The sequence below is a fragment of the Aedes aegypti genome, chromosome 3, assembly GCF_002204515.2.
Source record: "Aedes aegypti strain LVP_AGWG chromosome 3, AaegL5.0 Primary Assembly, whole genome shotgun sequence".
Classification (NCBI taxonomy): Eukaryota; Metazoa; Arthropoda; class Insecta; order Diptera; family Culicidae; genus Aedes; species Aedes aegypti.
In genome coordinates, this window is record NC_035109.1 from 325,184,539 (window position 1) to 325,198,145 (window position 13,607).

A 13,607-nucleotide genomic window follows, 5' to 3' on the forward strand; every position below is an offset into this window, starting at 1 on the left:
CATTAAACGGTACACAGTGGAACAGAAGATGAATTTGATCGTAAGTTGTGGGCATTTATAACGAAGTCATTCAAACCGCAAGCATACCTGGAACCACATTATTGTAGAACTTGAATGGGCCTAAAAAATTTTCAAAAAATTTAAATTCACAAAATCGTTGGTTAAAATTATTATTTCGGTTCTTTTATGTTAAATGGCACGTGAGCCCTAATAAAAATAAACAGAAAAATGTTACGTTCAATATTATAACTTCCCAAACCACTATGCCGAGAGGGAAAACACAAACGATCGCTTTTCACTGCGCAGAACGATCCGACAGTGGGAATGTTACTTCTGGGGAACTCACGATCACCAACACCGCTCCGGATCGCATCTGGTACAGTCTTTGCGCAGTCTAGATTTTCCCTTCGACCCATTCAACTCGTCTCCGTCGGTTCGCTTTTCATTTTCTTGGAAAATTTCCCAGTCCTGGTGAAAACGCTCAAACAGTGTGGTTTTCTGGAGATACATTTCCGAACTTCAAACGTTGGAGTTATTCAATTGAATTCGGTGCAATGTGAAACTAGAAAACTTTGATCGCGGTTGATTGGATTTGAGTGAAAATATGTGAAAAATGTGACATACGAAGGAGCCGAAGCTAGTCAGTGAAGAAAAATTTCACATACCCATATAATTTTAGAATCGCTTCAAGCTCTGGCAGCAGATACCGACTTTGCCGAGCGGCGATAGAGTGAAAAAGAGTGCAAGACCCGAAATAACAAGACAACCGCCGTAATTTTTGGCGTACATATCTACGTACACATTATCCCAAGTCTGCTGAAACTCGGACGAAAGGTAATTAACGATGCTCCGACGGTGATAGAGGAACCTGGGGTAAAATGCGCCAGTTAGAAAATGTGTGCGGAAATGAGTGTCAAACAACATGAATAAATTCAATATACGAATCTATTTGATATGTGCTCACCCTTGTAACAAATGCACCACAACATCAAGGCAAGACGCACTTAAACAAAGGGGCATAATGCATCATGGTATTTAATAGTTCATTTTATCTTTAGAAAAATCAAAAATTATAGATGGATTTCGCTTAGAAAATGATTCAATTGGGGCCTAACTTAGTTGAAAACAGTTTCAAATAACCATACTTTTATAATTTAAGTTTACTTTGAGATAGATCGCTCTGTCCCAACAGATGGAGTGCGAATGACTACAATAAGAAGTTCAGCAGAAAATTGTAGAGTAAAATAAGGCAAAAGTTCGAGTAGGGCAAAAGTTTTTCAAAAGCTTAGCTTCTAGCCTAAATGCAAAACAAATGTTACAAACGTCATTACAAAATTTATAACTACTGAACGAAACATTAAAACTTATCAAAAATACCTCTACATAGTAGTTTATCCAATTCTACAATTCGAACACGGTTTTATGATTAGAGCAAGTTTAAACATAGTTTGGTTGCGGTTTGTGCTTCAAGGTTCTAGAAAATCACTATTTTTAGGGAGTGTTCTCCCTAAAAAACATACCTGTATGAAAATTTCGGATTTTGAATTTCCAGAACATGATGACTATGCATTTCTAAAACTCAATTCCGTTTAAAAGATACCTTTTATCTCACGAAAATGAATTGTAAAAAATAGGTAATTAGGAAGCACATTCGTAAATCCGCTGTTGGTGTTCCAAGAACAACACGATGAGCTTCAAGGAATGTAAAAAATTAACACGTTAGCACTGCTTTTTCTCAGTCGATGATAATGATTGTTTTCAGATCGTTCTGAATAGTCAGTGAAATACGATCAAAACAATCATCAATCTGAAAGAAAAAGCAATGCTACCTTGTTCAATTCTTTCATTTGACGGTACCTACCCGACGAGAGAGTCGTGGGATCGATTTCCACCGGAGCACGTGGTTTTTCTTCGCAGTTACAATTTCAATTTGTATATTTGACACTTGTTTAGTCGTGTGCATGTAAACTTCAAAACTTTAAAACCTTATAACAGCAAGATTCCTTAGGCGGGAACTGCCTAGGGTTCATTCAAATATTACGTAACGCAAAATTTTCCAATTTTAGACCCCCTCCCTCCCCCACGTAACAGCTCTTGTATGGAAAATTTTAATTTTTTGTATGGATCGTAACGCTATGTAAGACTCCCTCCCTCCCTTTGTTGCGTTACGTAATATTTGAATGGTCCCCTATAACTTGACAATTAACTGTGCAACCATTGTCTTGTTTGAGTCGTAATATGCATTACAACCCAAATTATGTTTTTTCGTTAAGTATATTCTAAGTCCTGCACTATCAAAGCTACCCGCATTATCAAAGATGCTCCGTTCTATGGTACCCTGTAATACAGCAGTTTTTCGCATAAATAAGATAAAACGTGCAATTTTGGTTACATTTTTCGCACGATCATACATATTCCGCTAAATTTTAAGTTAAAGTTAATGAAGGTTTTCGGTAACTTGCAAGTTTTTCCGCGACATGGCTCGAAGTTTTGCCTTGCTCATCCAAAATTGTACCCCACTTAGGGCCAAAACTAATACAGCTCAAAGCATCCTAGCAATGCTCTCACATTGAAAAATACGAAAAGAATACTTTTTATTTTGTGTCATGCCGTGGAAGTTGGTCCGAATATAACAATTTGCATGTCTAAAACCAACACGGGCTTCGTAGCCGTGCAGTTAGTGTCACTGAGGCATTTAGCCGCATCGTGCTAAGGAGTGTGGGCTCGATTCCCGCCCCAGGCCGAAAACTTTTCGAGAGGAATGTTACCCGACTGTGCCACTGGGCGTTGCTTGCTAGTCCGTTGTCTAGTGTGGTGCTTCTTTCAAAGGGAAAATAGCCCAGTATTCTGAATTCTCATGCTAAGAACAATGTCTGGTCAAATTTTCAGCTCATATGAGATTTCACTATGCTTCAAAATGTGTTTAATGCTTATTTTTAGGTTTTAAAAATCATAACTCAATACTCATAAATGAAAATCACTTGCTATTACCACCATTTGAAAGCTAATTCTATTCTTTAAAGTTTGTCCAACACGCCAATAAGATTAAATTAAGTTTAAACATTGTTTGATCGAAATTTGTTCTCTACGGTACCCAGAAATCACGGTTTTCTGAATTTCTTCTTCTTTCTGGCGTTACGTCCCCACTGGGACAGAGCCTGCTTCTCAGCTTAGTGTTCTTATGAGCACTTCCACAGTTATTAACTGAGAGCTTACTATGCCAATGACCATTTTTGCATGCGTATATCGTGTGGCAGGTACGAAGATACTCTATGCCCTGGGAAGTCGAGAAAATTTCCAACCCGAAAAGACCCTCGACCGGTGGGATTCGAACCCACGACCCTCAGCTTGGTCTTGCTGAATAGCTGCGCGTTTACCGCTACAGCTATCTGGGCCCCTTCTGAATTTGTATGCAATAAAAAAACACACATTTGCTTTATTTTTCCAGGCCCTAGTCAACTGGAAACAAACATAATAAATCTGTAAAACCATTAACCATTAATAGCTTACATGTTGCTTTAGGAAATAAATTACAAAATGTACTCAAAGATCGAACAACCCATCACAACCTGATGATAGTTAAATCGTACATGACACAAGTACCGTAATTTCGGGTGAAATTGATCATTTTTCACGATTTCAATGGTCTGTTTCTAAAATGTAATCTATACCATACAACTGAATGCAGAAAAACAAGTACGACGGTGAGTTTTATTGACTCTTGTACCGAAATTTAGTAACAAATAATATCTAAAATAAAAAATCGTGTGATCCCATTTCGTGGTGAAATTGATCACTTGTGAATGAGATTATTGTTAGTTTTGAAATCAACTCTACATACTTAATTTGGGCCTCCTGAATCCGAATATGCTTGCCAAATTCTTAACAAGACAATATTTATGGAAATAATCCATAATTAAATTTCAAGAAAATCACGAAAAACACCTAATTGTAGCCAATTTCCAAAGGATTTTCCTAACATGCAGTAGAAATTCAATTATTTCAACAAAACGAGCAAATGTGTAAGAGTTTTGATGGTGAAATCTGTTTAGGAGATATATTTCAAGCATCCTCACAAACTTTCAGGCTTACACCATGTCCGAATCCTTTTTTAGAACTCGAAGTTTATTGATGTCTGTCAATATTACACCAAACAAGATTTTGGAATTTTACGTTATTCTCATGGAAATAAACATTCTTTAATACAAAAAACTTCACTACACAGAATTCCACAATATACAAAACAAACACCGTTCTATAGTAAACGATTGCATTGATTTTGGTGCACTATTAGTAAGAAATACAATCGCATGGCACGGTTATCAATTTCACCCTACTGATCAATTTAACCCGAATTTACGGTATTGAGTGGTACCGTAAACCGTAACGTTAAACGCCTAGAGGTATGCAATGCCCTACAAATGTTCGTTATTCATTCAATTTTGTTCGAATCATACTCCATTATCAAAGTTACCCCAAAACAGAAAACCAACTTTCGATTTTATGAAAAATTATATATCCATTCAAAATGAATCTTTTGCCAAATTATCGACTGTAATCGATAGCTAGGATGCCAGTACTTGTTTTAAAAGTATAAATTGTAAATCTTTGAAACAGCATGTAAAAATATTCAAGTTTTCTTTGAAGAAACTATCAAAGTAACCCCGTTTTACGGTACCGTAATCCGGGGGCAAATTGCTCACTTTTTTACAACTTTTCTTTGTGTTATCCTTCGGAAATCAAATATTGTCAAATAAATTTCGACAAAATTAGTACTCCATTAATCCTCATCAGTTTATGTAATGGCCTATAATATTTAACATATTATAAAAATAGTATTAATATCAAAAATAAAAAAGACACAGTACACAGTGGTCTAGGAATCAGTTTTACGCGGAAAGATGCCTTTTGAGCCTTTGAATGAAATATTAGACGAAAACTGTCTTCTACAAAGTTGTTTGTATTAGTAAGGCCCTTTGTTTGGTGTTATTGACTTTCTAACTCACTACATTAAGCATTTTTCTAAGCTCTATAAGTGTTTCATAGACTACGTTGATGAGATATTAGAATTAAAAACGCTAGAGCCAGAAAACCAATTTTGCTCGGACCACCCTATGTCACCGTAGGAAAATAGCTCTAAATCGGTCAATTTAAGAGATACGAAAAAGCTTTTTCGGCAAAGTTGCTTGAAATTGAATTGTCTACAACTTTTCCGAAGCATGTATAATATTATTTCTACAAATGAGAAAGTTAGTTACACCGTTTCTATGAAAACGTGGACCACCCTAATTTTCAATAACACCAAACAAAGGGCCTTACTAATACAAACAACTTTGTAGAAGACCGTTTTCGTCTAATTTTTCATTCTAAGGCTCAAAATGCATCTTTCCGCGTAAAACTGCTTTCTGGACCATAGTGCAGTGGGGCGAAATTGATCACCATATAACAAAGCAGGTGTAAGATTTAAAAAAAAACTTTTTACAATATTTGAGTCTCCTGAAACCGAAAATGATATTCAAAATTTTTACAACTCGAGTGTTTCATCATATTATTGAAAATTTTGAAAATCTACCTAATGCGCCTATTTGTAGGTAATTTTTTGTAAAATTAGCATAATATTCGAAAATAAATGGTTTTACGAGCACAAAAAACTATATTTGCTATGTTGTATGATATCAAAAACGAGTTCAGTAGTTCATACTTTAGCTTACATAACATTTTAATCACTCAAAGTAGGCATTTGGCATAGCACCGGTGGATTCCCAAGTAACAATTTTAGTTTAACGAATTACTTCCAGGGTGCTTTAAATAAACGCCCATAAAACCACGATAAAGGCACCGTTGCCTTCGTCGCATCCCCCAAAACCTCTTGTAGATTAGAACGTGACTAGTTGGCCCACTCTGAAAGAGGCTATATAGTGTATAATTATATCACACGAATAAAGCAAAACAGCATTTTTTCGCTTTTCATGGAAACCAAGCAGTATTCAACAGAGTTTGCAGTTTGGGTATGCTATTATGAAGAATATACGCAGAAACAATGAAAATGAACATTAATCTGTCGTTTTTTCGTCAGGAATAAGTGTTTGTAGCCACCAAATTTCAATTATATAGTTTGTCTCTGAAAGGTTTTGAAAAACAACTAAGAGCTGACTTACAAAATATCATCTTCTAGCAACTTTAAATGTCGCCTCTAGCTATCATAGAATTCACGTAACTGTCATAAAACATTAATAAATCCACACGATTGCCAAATTGCTGTGGAATTGGGTTGTTTAGCACCAACATTTTCAACTGTATTGTATACACCTTTAAAAGGTGTGAATATTTCTATGCAAAACTGACCCTTATACAAATGATATAGTTCAAAATCATCACAACACATCTATAAACTAGAAAACATGGAATGTCTGTGGTGCCAACGAAACCTTGCTAAGGTGGTGGGTTTAGCACGTACTTGGAGGCCTGCCAAGGTTTTAACGGGACGACGGGGGCAACCGTACCATTAACCCAATCGCCGTTTCAAAGAGGTGTCATCTATCCTTACTATGAGTGTAGAATAGTAAGGCTGTCAGTTTTGTAGCGTGGGTCCTATGCATGGTCCGTAGTCGTGTCCATGTTCTTATACTGCCAGTCTTCCATAATCAGGTTCTCGCTGGCCTAGATTCTAATGCGCCGGGTGGCACTCCTAATGATGGGCTAAAGTAGTTTAAAAGCGGTACGGGTCGCTTTTACGAAGACGTGCATGCGGAACTGTGAGTTTCAGTGGGAGTTCAACAGAGCCCTGCATTGAACTCCCGCCACGTCCTAGGCAACCTTCCCTTAGGCTGACTGGAAACCGGTAAACCGGATCCAAGGATCGGTCAAGCCAACTGGCGCTATGAAACAAGTCCCTAACTCCCACCTAAATGTTCAGAAAGTTACAGACTGACTATCAATGATAGTCTATCATTGTTCATGGCATGCAGTTAGCAGAAAACTTTTGTTTAGTTCTCAGGGTCCTGATCATTGAGAGAGAAGACATCTTCGGCATTTTTTTTTTCAGTTGCTTCAGATCTATACATATTCTAGCCGAGAGATTCAAGATTTTGACAACAGGTGGCGCAAGTGAACATGAATCTTTTGTTTTGTGGATATTGCAGGGGCATTACCACTTATAAAGATGGCGTCTTCGGTAAAAATGTTTAAAAAAAATCGACATATGTAAAATTACATAGCGTAACAAAAATGACATTTTTGCTTGTCTCAAGGTTCAAATTATGGTTCTCGAGTAGATTTGGAGTTGCTGAATCCGATGCAGTTCTCAGAAATATTCCAGTACGTCACAATTTTTAGCTACAGGACGCCAAAATTGTATGAAACACTGTTTTCATTGATGTTTACATGAAATTTTAAATATGATTAATCAAATGTTGTTATTATCTAATCCACCAAGCATGAAAACTATGACTTTAACTTTCATTTCAGATATAATTTGGATGAAATTGCATGATTGAATTTAGATTGAACCGGTTTTTTCAACATGCTTTCAGTCTCCATACTAAATTCTTCGTTTCTCTTATATGACAAAATACAATGCTTTTCTAAACCATCGAAAAATAACTTTTGAGCATCGAAAGTAATAAAAACTTTGTTCATAAGTATTGTTATTCACATGAAGTTTCATTTTTGTGGCAAATTAAGCAAATAAATTGCCATGCAAGATGGCAAACTTGTATGCAAGTTGGCTGAAATAGTCAAATTTTGCATTTTCAACAGCCTATATCTCAAAAACTAGACATGCTATGATATTTCTAAAAACGACATTGGATTCAGCAACCCTTAATTATGTAAATAGCGGTATTTTGGAGCTTGAGACAAAAACGTGTTCCGCAGTGTTATGGGTGTTAGCTCAGTAAACTTAGTTAACGTCAGTGGCGGTGGAAGTGGATAGGACAGGTAGGACATGTCTTACGCTTGAAAATATCTGAGTGGAACAGTCAAAGGATTGTCTTGCCCATTATTCAACACGAAATGATATCATTGCTACAGAATTTTTACAGCCAGATGTAGATATTCTTGGATTAATTGCATGAGCATTCCTGGAAATATGTCTTTGCATATTACTGGAATATATATATGAAGAACCATCAAGCGATTTCTAAAGAATGGATGGAACAATTCATGGATATACCCATGTCCGGGAGCATCGTGTACTGAATTTACGCATCTTAGTGCTGTTCACGTTGGCCGATGATGCTATTGGATGGATTTCTTGAGTCATTCCCGGAAGAATCTATTGACGATCTTTAGTGCCATTCTTACAGAAGTCCCAAAGCACACTCCCTAGAAGTTCTTGATTTAATTGTCGTAAACATTTCTGCAAAATATTCCTTGATTAATTTCTAGAAATGGAGTAGATCATGCTTCCCATGATTTATATTTTTGGAAAATTTCTGGCAGAATTCACGCCAGAAATACTACTACTGTTATGAATCGTAAGTCATATGATGTTGATATCAGTTTTCAAGATATCTGTCGTCAAAAACTTCTCGGTACATTTTCTCAATGCATATATTTTACATATGGGATTGACTTGCGATTCACGACAGTTCTCATTAGTTTGAAATCTGCGAATTGAGTAGTTTTGATTAGTTTGAACTCTGTAAAGAAAAATAATAATAGACAGATTCACAGCATCTTGTTGTTTTGTAATATCATTGGCTGCTAAGTTTCGCAGTTTGTTCTAATTTTAGTCAAATCTGTCTGGACCGAAAAATGACATAAATTATGATCAAATAATAAATCACTAAAGAAATTGATCTAACTAACAACCTTGAAGCTTTCTCAGTCTCGTGTTAATGATCAGCATGTAAACAGTTACTTTCAATATGCTGTCTAGGATTCCTTCAATTTAAATTTAATTTAAAAAAAAAAGATTTTGCCAAAGCTTGTCATACCCATGGTTTTGAATGTGGATGAGCCTTTGGTTAACGTAGTACTTGTTTTTAAAATGTAAAATATTGATATTTAAGACAGAATACGGAAATTATCAGATTGTCTTACAAGAACTATCAAAGTTACCCTATTGTACGGTAAATTAAAATTGACACTGTTTTGGACAAATTTATGAACATAATTTAGTGTGTTGACATAACGGTGATTATTTCACTAAGGTCGACCTTTTGTCCCACCTTACTCTAGGTAAAATAGGAACCATCGTGTTATTTCGCTAAATTATCTCATCGGCAATTAACGTGACACGGGAGACCGTGTTATTTTCCTTATCTCTTGTCTAACTCTAACAATTATCATCAAAACTTTGTGGAAGCAAATTTCGCGTTTTAGTGAACCGATGAAGCTGAAAATTTATTGGGTTGTGAACTACATATAAAGAATCATAGTGATATATTTTTCTCATCGATATATGGAGTGGTTCTTGAGATTTGCTTCTCCAAATGAATAGGGTGGTTATGATGACGTCCCGTGCGGCCTTTACCCAGTGTCTAAACATCTGTTCAATGACCAAGGCTTATAAAATATGTCAATTTATAACTCTCAAAAAACGACATTGGAAACAATCGGAGAACTACATCAGAACATGCTTTTCGAAATTATTGTTCTATCTCCCTATTTAGTTATTCAAAATGTGTAGAATTATCAGGATGTTAACCATTCACAGCGTTTCATCACTTGTCCTAAGGAAACCAATAATGCATATTACCCCAAGTTCCCCTACTTTTTTTCCTGTGCTTCGACGAATGCCACTGGCGATGATAGATTTGTGAGGCTACTAGGAACAGCTGAAGAGGACCAGAAATTTTGCTCCCGAAAAGCATTACAGTAGGAAACCTGATATTCACACTGCAGGGAAAATTGTTCCCGGTCCAATTATACCGTGATCCGAAACAAGTGCTTCGCGTGTGCGCTTTTCGGGGTGCGGTGATAAATTCCACCAAGGAAAATAATCCAAAGCCGTGTTAATGATCGACTTTGGCGGCGGCGGCGTGGCGATTCGCTAAGAAACAAGGAAACCGACACGGTGTTTATTCAGCGAAAATATTATTGTTCCGTTGGCGGTTCGGATGGCTTTCATTTGGTTGTGAAAATTGAATAGTGATCGCATCGATGACGTCGTAGTGCGACCAGACGAGAAGAGAAAAAAAACGAAAACACAGATCGATTTGAATTAGAATTGGTAATTGGCAGACGTGACGAAGAAAGCGAGTGAGTGAGTGACTTACATTTGTGTGGGTGGGTTCTCGGAAAATCGGTGATCTGTGTAGTGGTGGAAAATTCGTGGCCTCCTGCTGAACGGATCTCAGCAGCAATTGGTGGTGGAAAACAGAGCACGCCTAGGGACAGCTTGTAAACAGGTAGGTTTGAGTATGTCGAAACATTTCTAGGAGGAAATTAATTGGTTTACTTTAGGCGAATGTGGTGCGAAATGCACTTCTCAAGCTATTTGGCGTTTTCTATAGGTAGAAACGTAATTTACAATGTTTCATTTCTTCAAATTAGAGAAGTTCTTTCTTCTTTTCTTCTAATATTTTTGTTCATACACAATCAGCATTACGTCTCCATTGGGACAAAGTCTGCTTCTCAGCTTAGTATGTGATGAGCTTATCCAAAGTTTTTTACTGAAGACTTTCTCTGTCAAGGTTGTCATTGTTGAATTTGTATTTCGTATATGAGGCATGACGATACTTTATGCTAACTCGTTTGAAATGATAACATCTTCAGGGAAATTGTTTGTCCAGTCTCGGAAATCTCGTCAGCAATCGATACCTCGTGATACCAATGTTCATGTACCAATAAAAACGATGTGTTGCCGATAACAGTCGAATTGTGCCTAAGCCATAAATTACCCTTTATTAACTTCCAGTTCGTTGTCGTTTCTAGTTTGGGTATTACAATCATTTTGAGTCTTCAATCGATTTCATGAATCGCATAAAAACTCCCACATAGCGCTTTATACCACCAATCTAAGATCACATCATCTTCTTATTGACATTAACGTCCTCACTGGGACAGAGCTTGCTTCTCAGCTTAGTGTTCTTATGAGCACTTCCACAGTTATTAACTGAGAGCTTTCTTTGCCAAAGTTGCCATTTTTCGCATTCGTATATCGTGTGGCAGGTATTAAGGTACGATTATACTCTATGCCCTGGGAAGTCATTTCCATTACGAAAAGATCCTGGACCGACCGGGAATCAAACCCAGACACCTTCAGCATGGCTTTGCTTTGTAGCTGCGGACTCTAACCAATCGGCTAAGGAAGGCTAGTCAAGATCACATCATCACCGAAGATGAAAACTGGCCTGTCGAAGAGAAACGATGGCATCTGGAGAGGATTGTCTTTCTTTTTTTTTTTTTTTTGTTGGCGGCGATTGCTGCAGTAGTAAGTTAATTTGAAAACAGCATATGGAACAAGAGACTGATTTGAATCATTGATTTCTATAAATAAATTTGTCTGAGTCTGATGTAATCATGTTTAATGTTTCCTGAAGAATGAAATTGTCCCTGTGAAAATTGGTTGCTTTTTTGAAATATGCATTAAAACCCAGACTCGAAAATTATAACTAAAATCTGGGTGCTTCCATTTTCTTTCATTCTGGCATTAAATCTCAAAAAGGTATGATTTCGGGAGGTCACAGAGACGATTCTATGACACTACCCCGAACGCCACTACCCCGAATGCCACTACCCCGAACGCCACTACCCCGAAAGCCATTACCCCGAATGGGTCATTACCCCGAACGCCACTACCCCGAATGGGTCACTACCCCGAACGCCATTACCCCGAATGGATAACATTTCGAGACATATTCTAGTTAGAGAGTGGGGAGATAATTGTACGATTCATTTTGCGTATTTCACGAGTTTGGCTCAAAAATGTATTTTTCAAATATTGGAAGATAAAAAAGCAGCTAGTTGTTCAGCAAATAATTTTTACACACTAAGTTTTGTCCTCTAATTTTGGGAAGATTCACACAGCCACATTGCAATGCTCTGAAGAACAGCCTATTTCGAAAAGAAGGGTGAATTTATTATAAGAAGGATAGCTATAATATGTACAAAATTAGGATGTAGTAAAGTCTCTTATTGGACGTCGGTAGCCACTTCTTTCACTCATTTTATAGGTGTCGGGCATCAAGATTAAGATCTTCTTAAAGATTTTGTTTCCTAAACGATGGTAATGGAAGTTCACCCTGAGATAGTCGCTGCAAAAGTTGTTCTATGGAACCCGCCTAAAAACCAACCTAATAGACGACCGTGCCGCTATCGCACTTGTACACTTGTACATGCTAGAAAAATCGGTGGCCTCTGATTGACGCTACAGTAAGAACTTTTGTTGATTTGTGGGATCATTAATTTGAATTTCTGTGAGATAACCACAAAAAAAAATATTTTTTTGTTTCAAGATAATGAAGAAATGATGATGGCAGAAAAGTGGTGAGTAAATCCATAAGAGACCTGTCTGTTTTAATACAAGAAGATAAAAGGATGGGAAAATTTCCGATTAGAATTATAGCAGGAATCACTTTAGTGAATGCCTTCAAGATATATTCCTTTATAAAAAGCTGTTCTTTATGGAAATATTAGAGACTAGCTTATCCAACAAAAACGTGAAAGAACAGCCTATTTAAAAAAGAAGGTCAAATTTCTGGTGAAATGTTTGCAGCTATGACGTGAATGATCACTGTAACAACGTGATGCTATGACAAGAAAGAAAAATATTTGTTCAAAAACAAAATTGCAATATGAACACCACCAACAAGTCCAAATACCGGTGATTACGCATCTGTTAAGCAACACCATATTGGGGGTTATGGATTCGAATTCCTATAAGTCAATAAAAGGCTTATTTTATTAAAGCCCATTCACAAATTTCATAACGCTGAAGGGAGCAAAAAAGTTTGTGGGTGGTTGTCCTCAAAATATTACAGCTTATTCACAATATGTAGAATTTGCATACAAAAAAGTACGAGGGGTGGGTAGGTGTTAAAAATGGCAATTGTTGGCGAAATGAAATTTGTGAATGAACCCTTGAATTGCGAAGGTGCCCACTGAGCTGATAAACAGGCACTGTCTCAGAAAGAATGAGAGGAATATAGTTGCCATCAAGATATTTCGAAAGAATAAATATATGATGAACATTTTACCGACGAATTTTACATGCCATTAATTACCAGCCTGCATTAGAGACGCATTTTTGCACGCAAAACAAGATACTGTACTGTATCTCATACTATTCGGGGTAATGGCTCATTTGGGGTAGTGGCGTTCGGGGTAATGACCCATTCGGGGTAATGGCTTTCGGGGTAGTGACCCATTCGGGGTAGTGGCGTTCGGGGTGATGGCGTTCGGGGTAATGGCGTTCGGGGTAATGGGATGGAGCCCACAGAGACTAAATTTGACATTTATCCTAGACCTAACGGATAATTTAAGATTTCGAAGATCATTAGAAATGTTTTTGAATATATCGCAGCTTTTTGAAAGTTTTGGAGCTCTGTTTAAGTTAAAGGTTGATTTTAAATAGATATAAATGATTCTTAGTTTTGCAGTGTTCGTTCCTACAAGATTCACCATGTTCCATGTTCCTTTCATCGATAGAATCTATAGAG

The 13,607-nt window shown here is 37.0% G+C and overlaps 1 protein-coding gene across 7 annotated transcripts in view; it reads left to right on the plus strand.

The window, feature by feature from the left end:
- The first annotated feature begins 377 nt into the window (after positions 1 to 377).
- The window catches only part of LOC5565800 (CBL-interacting protein kinase 18), a 68,183-nt gene continuing 54,953 nt past the window's right edge, over positions 378 to 13,607 (plus strand). The window contains exons 1-2 of one of the 7 annotated variants that reach the window (XM_021849526.1): positions 378 to 834; positions 9,618 to 10,355. The gene's annotated coding sequence lies outside the window, so the exon portion shown is untranslated. The remainder of the gene's footprint in view (positions 835 to 9,617; positions 10,356 to 13,607) is intronic. The other 6 variants (XM_021849525.1, XM_021849527.1, XM_021849529.1 and 3 more) reach the window with 6 other exon arrangements.